This window comes from Echinops telfairi, unplaced genomic scaffold (assembly GCF_000313985.2).
Source record: "Echinops telfairi isolate 266 unplaced genomic scaffold, ASM31398v2 ScPeMD7_17;HRSCAF=63, whole genome shotgun sequence".
Classification (NCBI taxonomy): domain Eukaryota; kingdom Metazoa; phylum Chordata; class Mammalia; order Afrosoricida; family Tenrecidae; genus Echinops; species Echinops telfairi.
The window spans coordinates 3,693,575-3,704,573 of NW_022103914.1; the positions used below are offsets into that span (position 1 = coordinate 3,693,575).

A 10,999-nucleotide genomic window follows, 5' to 3' on the forward strand; every position below is an offset into this window, starting at 1 on the left:
TGAGTGGTTCCGACTCATGGGCACCCAGTAGGACAGGGTAGAACTGTCACTGCGCCATCTTTCCAGGAGTAGAAAGCGCCATTTTCTCCCAGAGAACAGCTGGTAGTTTAGAAATGCTGTCCTAGCAGTGAGCAGCCCAATGAATAACCAGTACGCCACCAGAGCGCCTTTGTCTATTCTGGGCATTGCATCTATGTGGCTTGCAGGTGTTGATGGGGAAGAAAGCACGAAGGGCAACTAGTGCTTAGGCAACACTGAGCTTCTGTTAAGGGTGGTGGGGAAATTTATGAATAAATAACATGTTTGCACATGATGAACACAATGTCACTGAATTGTACATGTGGAAATGGCAAGTGTTTTGTGACATACATGTTTACCACGGTAAATATACACACACCCATGTGGTTCTAACACACGTCAGTTGATAGCTATTTAAATTGCCCCAGTACAACTGATCAGTACTGGGTCTCACCAAGACTCTTTCTTTGAACAAGGACCTTGTTTCAATATATCATGTACAGACCTAGGGATACACATACTTTGTCCTATACAGTTTTCAATTCTTATATGAGGGAGCTTCAAAAAGTCCATGGAAAAAATGACATTTTCATTCTATTTCCCAAAAACTTTTTCAAGACCTCTTGTATAACTATCATAAACCCCTCCCTCCTGACCACTAACAGCAATGAAGAATTCACTAAATAGTTTACTTAGAGAGGAAAATCAAGGAACTTTTCAGCGCCAAATAGAGTAGTTGTGGTGTGAATCATCTAGCACAGTGGTTCTCAACCTTCCTAATGCCACGACCCTTTAAGACAGTTCATGTTGTGGTGATCCCCCAACCATAAAATTATTTTCATTGCTATTTCATCACTGTAATTTTGCTACTGTTATGAATTAGGTGACCCTGTGAAAGGGTCATTCGACCCCCAAAGGGGTCGTGACCCACAGGTTGAGAACCACTGGTCTAGCACAACTCTAGACTGGATATCTCAAAATAAGATGGCTCTGGTCATGGGAAGTTTAGGCAGTGGCTGGGCTGTGATCTGCACAGTCTGCATGGCCAGCAGTTCAAAACCACCGGCAGCTCCATGGAAGAAAGACTGGGTTTTCTACTCCCCGCAACAGTGAACATCTCAGAAACCCACGCGGGTCTCTAAAGGCGTCAGCATGGAATGGCCGTGAGTTTGAGAAAGTTAATAAAGTCAGTTTTTGTGTATTTGTTGTATTTGTTGTTGTTGTTGTTGTAGTATTTTTTAAAAAAGAAAGCACATGCCTATATATAGGCACGAAAGACACAATTAATGAATTTTTGAAAATGTCCAGGAAAAGTGGAGGTATGTTATTTAAAACCATCTCGAATAAGGAATTAATATTTATTAAATGTGCATATAATGTATAATAGTAGATGAGAAAAATGATCACTTATGCCTTCAGTTGTTATTTCTCATCTCAAATGACATAGTATATCACATCAATGTCACTTCTGCATTTAGTTGAAGATCCCTGGTGCCAAAGTGGGCTTCTCATCAATCACAATGTCGGCAGCTTGAAACCAACAGACACAGGAGGAAGACGAGGCTTTCCACTCTTTCCTCAAAAACTCGAATGGGCCGTTCCACCCTGTCCTGTGAGCTGGAATCGACTCCCTGTAGTGAGTTGTTTTTGATGCTTTTAGTGTAAAACTCTTCCCCTGGGATTTATATTTGCCAGGGAGGCGAGTTGGAATGCCACCAGGTGGCGATGTTACTACCTGGGAATAGACTTTCTAGCTTTGATGCCAAACCAAACCAAATCCACTGGGTTGGTTTCCAAGGCTGTCTTTTTGCGAGCAGACAGCCTCATCTTTACCCTGCAGCACAGCTGGTGGGTTCGAATTGCTGACCTTATGGTTAGCAGCCAGGTGTGGAACCCACTTACGCCACCAGGGCTTGGTACTCTCTGATGCAGTTAGTGGTCCTTTCATCTGCGTTCTCTGCGGCTGTACATTAAGAAAAGGATTTCTTTTTAGACGGCGGAATCAAAGTTAAACTCTTTCGGAATGTTTGGGTGCATTTGAATCATGGCGATTGTGAGGCAAACGGAAAGAGCCATGCTGCCCGGAGAGGAAACCAATCTGTCTTGGCAGAAGTGTGACCAGAATGCTCCTTAGAAGCACGGCTGCCGGTCAAGTGGAGGACCAGCACAGGAGAGGAAGACCCTCCATGCGGAGGATGGACGAAGCAGCGGCAGCCCCGGGCGTGAAGGTAACAACCGTTGTGCGCATGGAAACGGACCGGGGCGTGTTTCCACAGAGTCGCTGTGAGCCAAAACCCATTTGGGCACCTGCTAACAAAAACGACGTGTTTTGCTAAAACTCCTAGTCAGATGAACTTTCAGAGACAAGAGGAAGGAGTGATCCTGGCTGTAAGAGTTCTGGGGGCCATAGATGCCCCCCCTCTCGGCACCCGTGAGTGCACGGGGCAGTGGAGTCTTAATCATACAGTGTGCCACCTGCTAGAATCCTCGATTGTCTCTAAAAACTCCAACACGGACAAGAGTATACAAATGAATAATAAAGGAAACCACTGTCGTGAGGAAGCAGTCCCTAAGCCCTTGGATATGGCACCCGGCTCCCGCTGTTCCTGGTTCTCCCCTGCATCTGTGAGCCCTTGAAGGCGCAGCCTGGCTCTTGACCTTGAATACGGCTTGACAGTCACTCTCTCTCTTGAGCGTTGAAGGAGGTCTAGTGGCACAGCGGTTACGCATTGGGCTGCTAACTGCAAGATCCGGAGTTTGAAACCACCAACCGCTCCCAGGGAGAAAGATGAGGCTTTCTACTCCCATGGAGAGTTACAGACTTGGAAACTCATAAGGGGCCGTTCTACCCTGTCCTGTAGGGTCGCTATGAGTCAGCATGGACTCGAGGCGGTGAGTGAGTGTTAAAGGAATACACAATTGATTTCCTAGGGGCAAGGGAAGGGCTATCGGCTGATGATGTTGACTGTGACTGGTGCTACTCCTACTTCTGCTACTATTTCATTTATCAAGGACAGCCACGTTCCAGACAGTACGGGTGGGGTAGAGCCAAGTATCCACATTGATGGACCCCCCCCACGCACACACACACATGCACACACACTCAGAGGGAAGACATGATCTGCTCAAAGCCACCGTCAGAACTCCTTAGTGACCACATCTCAGGGAGTTGTGTGAAAAACACAACAGGGAGTTGATGAAAAAGCCAAGCATTTGAGAGAGGCAAACCCAGAGAGGAGAAGAGAGTAAACTTGGCGGCAGCAGGGGAGCGGGGGACGTAGATGCCACCTCCATGGTGCCCCTTGTCGTTGGAGCAGCAATGAGAAACTGAGGAGTTGAACCTAACTGGAGAAATGCCCCCAAATAACTGGCACTTCCTAAGAGGGCTTCCAAGGACCCTGGTGGCTTAGTCGGTTACTAGTTGAACTGCTAACCACAAGGGGGGTGGTTCAAACCCATCAGCAGCCCTGTGGGAGAAAGACGAGGGCGTCTGCCTCCTGTGACGATGAGAAGACTCAGAAACTCCCAGGGGCAGTTCTACTGTCAACTGCATGGCAGCCGGTGAGGGATCTTAGAGACAGACGAGAGCAAGGAATGTGGGACACAGCGATTTATCCCTTTTGCTCTCAAATTTCTGTTTGCCAGGGAGGTTGTACTCAGGAGTTTCAATCAATGAGACATGTTCCACACCAGTTCTTATGCCTCACTGTGCATAGCGACAATATGTATGTGAAGTAAAAAAACAAAACCCTAAAATAAAGAAGCATGTGTGTTACGGATTTGGGGACTGTACAGATTTCAAGAAAGACAGTTTAGAACCGACAGCTTGGGAGTTTATTAGGTAGTAACAAGACCCAAGAGGAACTGTCATCTAGCCTGTGGTCCTCAACTATAGTTAGAGAAATACATCAAGGCATCAGCATAGCACAAGTAGACTTAATCTTTTTATCTACTCAGAATGTATAGCTTCTAAACAGTTTTTTAAAAGCACAATGTCCATGAAGTGCAAACTGTACACTTAAATGGAAAATATTCTCTGACCCAGTTCCTTCGTAGAGAATACACCGCGCTCACCACCCCTGTCCAAGGCACATCTGTGGCTGCTCTAGGCAGAGCTGGCTGAAGTTTTCATAACAGCAGTGGCAACAAAATGCCTTTCCCCTAGAGATCTGTTCTTCGGTTTTATGAAACGTGGGTTCCTAAATGGAGTAAAGAAAGCTGCCGAGCCAGGAAGGTCTACGGAGGCAGTTCTACTCTGCCGCGTGGAATCTTCCTGAGTCAGCACACAGTAAGATCCGGCGCTGGCAGGTCAGTGGTAGAATTCTCCACGTGGGAGACCTGGGTTAGTTCCTGACTGATGTCACTCATGTGCAGCCACCCCCTGCCATCAGTGGAGGCTTGTGTGCTGCTAAGATTCTAGATAGATGTTAGTGGAGCTTCGGACGAAGGCAGCACAGAAGAAAGGCCTGGGGTTCTCCTTCTGAAAGTTAGCCCGTGAAAACCAATACCCATGGCAGCACTTTTCATCATAGCCGAGTGATGGAAACAACCCACATGCCCTGCCGCAGATGAAGGGAGAAAGGAGCTGTCACACTGGAATGGTAACACTATTCAGCCATAAAGAGACACGACGTCCTGCCCTATGCCGCAGCTTGGATGAACCTTGAACACATCTTGCTAAAGGAAATAAATCAGTTGCAAAAGGACAACTATGGTAAGGTCTCATTGACATGAAATAAATAAATATCTAGAGATCAAAGAAGGTTAGCTGCTAGCAGGGGTGGCAGGGGAGGGGGAGGGGAAGCATTTGCTCAGGGGCCTTGTGTTTTCGTTAGCGGTGGTGAACTGATTGTGAAAAGAATAGAGAACGGATGAACAACTTGACGATCATCAATGTCTGTGGATTGTACGTGCAGAAATTGCCACGAGGGTGTGTGATTTGATATATATTTTTTCACCATGATGGAAATTTACAAACACAGCCCTGGGGGGCCCCCGTCTGATCTTCCACCAGGCTTGGGGACACTCACGGGGTTGCCCTGAGCTGCAGCTGCTTGGACGGCAGCGATCCACAGCAGGGACATCTCAGAGAACTCGGAAACAGCCTGCCGAGTGTGGCCTGTTCGAGGGGACTGGACTGTCACCACCTCTTTGTCATTTTCAACAGCAAATACTCAGAGAAGGGCCTGCATTGAGTCCCAGGGGAAGCTGCACAGGGACCACCTCATGCCCTGGTTGGAGAGGGAACTTCATTTTGAAATAACCCCCCCACACACACACACCTGCTTACTATTTAGCATTCTATGGGGTGACGGGAGATGGGGGAGGGCAGGGAAGAGGGTGATTTTTTTCTCTCTTTCAAATAAATCTTAATGCCCACCCACCTGTCCATAGTAGCAGTATCCGGGAATGAGCTGCTGGGATTGGGGTGAGATGAGGGGACCTGTCACACCCTCCTGTCTTATTTAGACGCTTTGCAGAGGCTTTGTGGTCAAGACCCAAACCAAACTCACTGCCATCTATTCCGAGACTCTATCTGTGTACGGAAGTAGAGAGCCCAATCTTTCTCCCAAGGAGCTGCTGATGGTTTAGAACTGCCGACCATGCAGATGGCAGCCCAACGTGTAACCACCCCCCACGCCCCCACCAGGCCTCCTCTGGGTCGGCGCTTCTTGTGTATGTTTGAAAGGACAGCGAGCATGGATGCACATCTTGATCAAATAGAAGCCAAAGCTTCACCTACGGATACAAGTGCAAACAAAACAAGCACATTGGCCAGAGTATCCCATGAACACAGTTTCTGGCACCTCTTCTGGGTCTATAGTTCTTTGGCTCTGCAGGCAAGCAAAATGCCTCTAATTCAAAATCCAAAATTCAAATGCCAATGCTTTCCATAAAAAGACCTCATCTCCAGTGGTCACGGTTGGGTTGCTAATTGCAAGGTCAGCAGTCTGAAGCCACCAGCCACCGGAGAAAGATGAAGCTTTTTACTTCTGTAGGCTCAACTGCCGTAGGCTGTAACTTGGCATCCCCCAGAGGCAGCTCAACCCTCTTCTATAGGATTGCAACGAGTCAACATCCACTGGATGGCAGTGAGATTTTATTGTTTGGGGACTTTTTGGGTCCCCTCTTCAGACTGCAAATCTTCCTCACTCCAGCTCTCACCCGAGAACTTTCCCTTGGCCATCCTCTGCTGGGCCAAGCCACACTGACCTCCCCAAGTGTCACTCAGACCCTGGTGTACTGTAGGAACCCGGTTTAACCCTTGGCTCCAACACCAGGAGTCCCTTTCCTCCTCTGGGTGGAGGGCCAGGGACTTGCAAAGAAAATCCCTCTGTCTGCTTTTCCTTTCCTGTCCGCTGTCCCGTACCCTTCCAGAAAGGGACTCCGCAAATGAGTGCAAAGTCTATGCCGACGAGTCTTCCTTTCCAGTCCTGCCAGCCCGTCCCGGCCAGCTGATGGGCACAACACCAAGAGCCTCCTGCTTGCGCGCCAAAGAAGTTTGGTCTCAAGCATCTACGGAGCCCTTGCTGTGTCAGGTCGTATGCCTGGAATCTTGTACAGTCTCTGAAACCCCAAGGAGCGATTCTGCTCTGCCCTGTAGGGTGGTTAGGAGTGGCAATTTACTCCGTGATCATAAGTTTGCTTTAACACGGGAGAAAAGCTTATTTCTCAAGTCCAATAGACACTGCCATGATTTCTTCTGGTCTAATAGTCTCACACTCAAGTCTGTTTGTGGACAAGGGCCATTTCCAGGACAGGCCTTCGGGCACGAGCCGAGGCCAAGAGGAAGCCTTACCTACAAAACAGCCTATCCGGTTGGACTGTGTGAATCGCTCGCTGTAGGCTTGCCAATTCCATCGCCAAGAGATCAAACATGAAAAAACCTCACTGACGTCAAGTCTATGCTGATGCACAGCACCCCTTCAGGGCAGGGTAGACCTGCCCCGCTGGTTTTCTGAGACCGTAACTCTCTCTCCGGGAATCGAAAGCCTCATCTTTTTCTAGACCAGCTGCTGATGATTTCAAACTGCGGACCCTGTAGTTAGCTGCCGTCCATAGTGCATATCCACTATACGGCGAGGACTCCTGTCAGACCTGATTAGAAGAATTGAAATCAATTAAAACGCCTTACCGAGGCCTTCCAAACAGAGGGCGAGAAGACCGAGAAGAACGTAGGCTTTCATTGTTGATGCTCTTGCTTGGGAGGCACCGGAGGAAATGAGCTTCCTCCCAACTCCCTTTAGTTTTAACTGTCTTCCAGGTACAAAGTCCGGTCATTAGCTGACGTCAAACCTGCCACGGGCAATTGGGACCAAGGGTGTGGTCACACAGCACAGGTCTCTTCTGAGATGCTGCCACTGGATTCAGAGTTGAAGATTATGTGCCTGACTCCAAGTCCTCACTAACTCGGGGACCTTCTGTCCCTCCCCGGGAGGCGGGTGGACACGTTTGGCTGTTTTCTTTGTCATTTTTGCAAGCAACCACCTTTTAAGAGGTCCCCACCCCTTTCAACGTCCAGCGAAAATGGTCTGTGGTGGGACAAAGGATTAACCTTGAATGAGCCCAGTGGCTAAGTGAAAGGTCAGAGGGTTGAGTTCCTCCAAAGGGGCAGAAAAAAAGCCCCAGGGATGGAATTCCAAACATCAGCGGCTGACACTCTATAGAGCACAGTGCCACTCTGAGAGACGCCAGGCCAGCCATGAGTCACACTTGACAGTCCTGGCAGGGGGATGGGTTTTCAAACGCAAAGGAGCTTCCAAAAAACTTGTGGGAAAATCCCTCAATCTTTTCCTTCCGTGTTCCCATTTGGGAACTCTCTCGTGTAGTGCGCCCTCTTTTAGGACAGGAGATCCAGTTCTTCCCGCTATCATTCTGAGAACAGTTATACCCAGCAGCCCTCCCCTGGCCACCCCCACCCCCGCAACTGTCACCTGGTTTTTGTCATCATTCACTTTTGACCAGCTACTCTGGACTTCTCTGATGTCACCTCTATCGAGCACTTTGTAAATCACATCTCCCAGTTTCCATGGCTTGATCTGTGCCACTAACCTGGACATAAGTGCCCACCATCACCCCCATGACTGCGCCCAGCTGCTGTGATTCTGAAATTATAGCGTTAGGCTGACCTCACAGAAGGCACGTGGATGACCTATCAAAGAGGGGACCATATGTCAGGCTGCTGCAAGAAAAGAGTGTAGAGCAGGCCCTGGGAGCTCCTCTCCCCCGGTGGGTCTGCAGCCAGGTGTCCCACCTCCCAGGTCCCTCCCATGCACCACTGTGTGCTTCGGCCCCCACCCCGACATCACGTGTCAGGAGCCGGTGATGTCACTTAGATGAGGGTCTTCTCTTTTTAAATCATTTTATTGGGGGCTCATACAACTCTTATCACAATCCATCCATCCATCCATTGTGTCACGCACATTTGCACATTTGTTGCCACCATCATTCTCAACACATTTGCTCTCTGCTTGAGCCCAAGGTATCAGCTCCTCATTTTTCCCCTCCTTCCCCACTCCCTGCCCTCACGAACCCTTGATAATTTATAAATTATTATTATTTTGTCATGTCTTACACTGTCCGATGTCTCCCTTCACCCACTTTTCTGTTGTCCATCCCCCAGGGAGGAGGTTATATGTAGATCTTTGTAATCAGTTCCCCCTTTCCACCCCACCTTCCTTCCACCCTCCCGGTATCACCACTCTCACCACTGGTCCTGAAGGGATCATTGGCCGTGGATTCCCTGTGTTTCCAGTTCCTATCTGTACCAATGTACATCCTCTGGTCTAGCCGGATTTGTAAGATAGAATTGGGATCATGATAGTGGTGGGGAGAAAGCTTTAAAGAACTAGAGGAAAGTTGTATGTTTTATCATTGCTACACTGCACCCTGACTGGCTCGTCTCCTCCCCATGACCCTTCTGTAAGGAATGTCCAGTTGCCTACAGATTGGCTTTGGGTCTCCACTCCACACTCCCCTTGCTGGTGTGCTTCTTCATGTGGACTTTGTTGCTTCTGAGCTAGATGGTGTTTGTTTATCTTCAAGCCTTTAAGACCCCAGATGCTACATCTTTTGATAGCCGGGCATCATCAGCTTTCTTCACCACATTTGCTTATGCACCCACTTTGTCTTCAGCGATTGTGTCGGGAAGGTGAGCATCATGGAATGCCAGTTTAATAGAACAAAGTGTTCTTGCATTGAGGGAGTACTTCAGTGGAGGCCCAATGTCCATCTGCTACCTTAATTCTAAACCTATAAATATATGCACATAGAGCTATTTCCCCATCGCCATATGACAGAGTCCAGCTCCAGGAGGGAGGGTTGAACTGGATACCTGAAGGAGGTGTGGAGTCGGCGAACAGACGAGACAGACACGAGAGATGCTCTGGTGGAAGCAATCTCTGCTGAGTTCTTCCAAACAGCTTTATTTATACCATAAAAGTTTTGCAGACCACTACATAAAAACAAAGACCATTATAAGGTCTGTACTTTTTTCTATCACTCTCTGTCCTCTTCCTGGTTCTTTCCCTCTGTACTGTTTGTCTTATACGTCACATACTATTCTTGATTGAGGTGTTCAGAAAATTTGGTTAGACTCATATCCTACGCACTGCCCTATTTTTTGCTCACAATGTTTCTCTCCTGGTTGACTAACTTAACATAATGAAATTACCTCATGTGCTACTTCAAAGCCTAATATCTACAAGCAGAGTTAAATGCTTCTCAGAGTTAAATATTTTCCTTTACAAAGTTCCCCATGGTAACTGTTCCATTGTCTACCTATGTCTCTTTTATTTTTTATACTCCTGAGGCACCATGGGGAGCCAAACCGTTTGATTCTTTGCCAAAGACTTAATGTTCCCCTTTCACGTGTTTTCTATTAATGTTAACCATTCTCTCTCCTGCTATGTAAGCCCCTGTCCAAGGTAAAGGGGCATCAGTTGGGGGAGGCAGTCTATAAGGTCCTCTATATCAGGGAGGCCAAAAGAGTCCCCCACTACCTAATCTGAATGGAATCCAGGATTTTTCAGTGGGTTTCATTTTCTCCTCTGACCTCAACTTTGGGGTTTCTTCCTCACTTAATTCCCACATTTCCTTCTCAGAATTCCCAAAGATGTCTCCCTGTCTAAGCCTCTCCAATGCCTCAGTTAAGGAAAGCCTTGTCATATTAAAGCAAGTTTTAGATCTGGTTTAATTCGTACTTCTCATGACTGACCTCACATCTGCTCCAGGTGCAGTAAACATGACAATGCACAAAATTCTCAAGAATGGATTTAACAACAGCAAATACTTGAGGGATGTTGGGAACCCTCCCTGGGAAGCTCTGCTCTGCAGAATCTTCTTCCACCAGGCTGTAGCTTTGCTAGACAGCATGGCTGGGATGGCTCCCAACAGTCATATATGTGTATTTACATATGTACATGCCTGTATTTGGACCTCTATAAATGACCTTTGCCTTCTAGTTCTTTCCTTTATTTCCTTGTACTTTCCTCTTGTCCCACTATCATGCTCAACCTTAATTTGGGTTTTACTAATTCCTCTCAGTTACATTGCCTTTGATCAAGCCCTACCAGGCCTCTTACACCCTCCTCGCCACCAATTTTGGATCACTTGTTGTTCCCTTGTCCCTGGGTTTGTTAACAACACTTCCTTCCACACTCCCTCCCCCTCTCTGCCTGTCTTATCTAGATAGACCTGTAGAGATAATAATATGCACAAAAACAAGACAGAGCAAAACAAAGCAACAAAAGAAAACAATACAACAACAAAAAAACCAATGACCAAAAAAGAGAAAAGCCTGTAAATAGTTCAAGGTCTGTTAGTTGACCTTTAGGAATATTTTCCAGTTGAGTCTGATGGGGTTTCATGCCCTGGCCCCAAAGTCTATTTTTGGTATTCCTCGGGGAACACTGTTGCTCTGCTCCCCTTGCTGTTCTGTTGCAGACCCTTAGTGTTTTGCCTCGGTGTGGTGGGGTCAGAT

At 47.6% G+C, this 10,999-nt stretch overlaps 1 protein-coding gene across 1 annotated transcript in view; it reads right to left on the reverse strand.

Moving 5' to 3' along the window:
- MUC13 (mucin 13, cell surface associated) overlaps positions 1 to 10,999 on the reverse strand; it is a 61,219-nt gene that overhangs the window by 23,465 nt on the left and 26,755 nt on the right. The window lies entirely within an intron of this gene.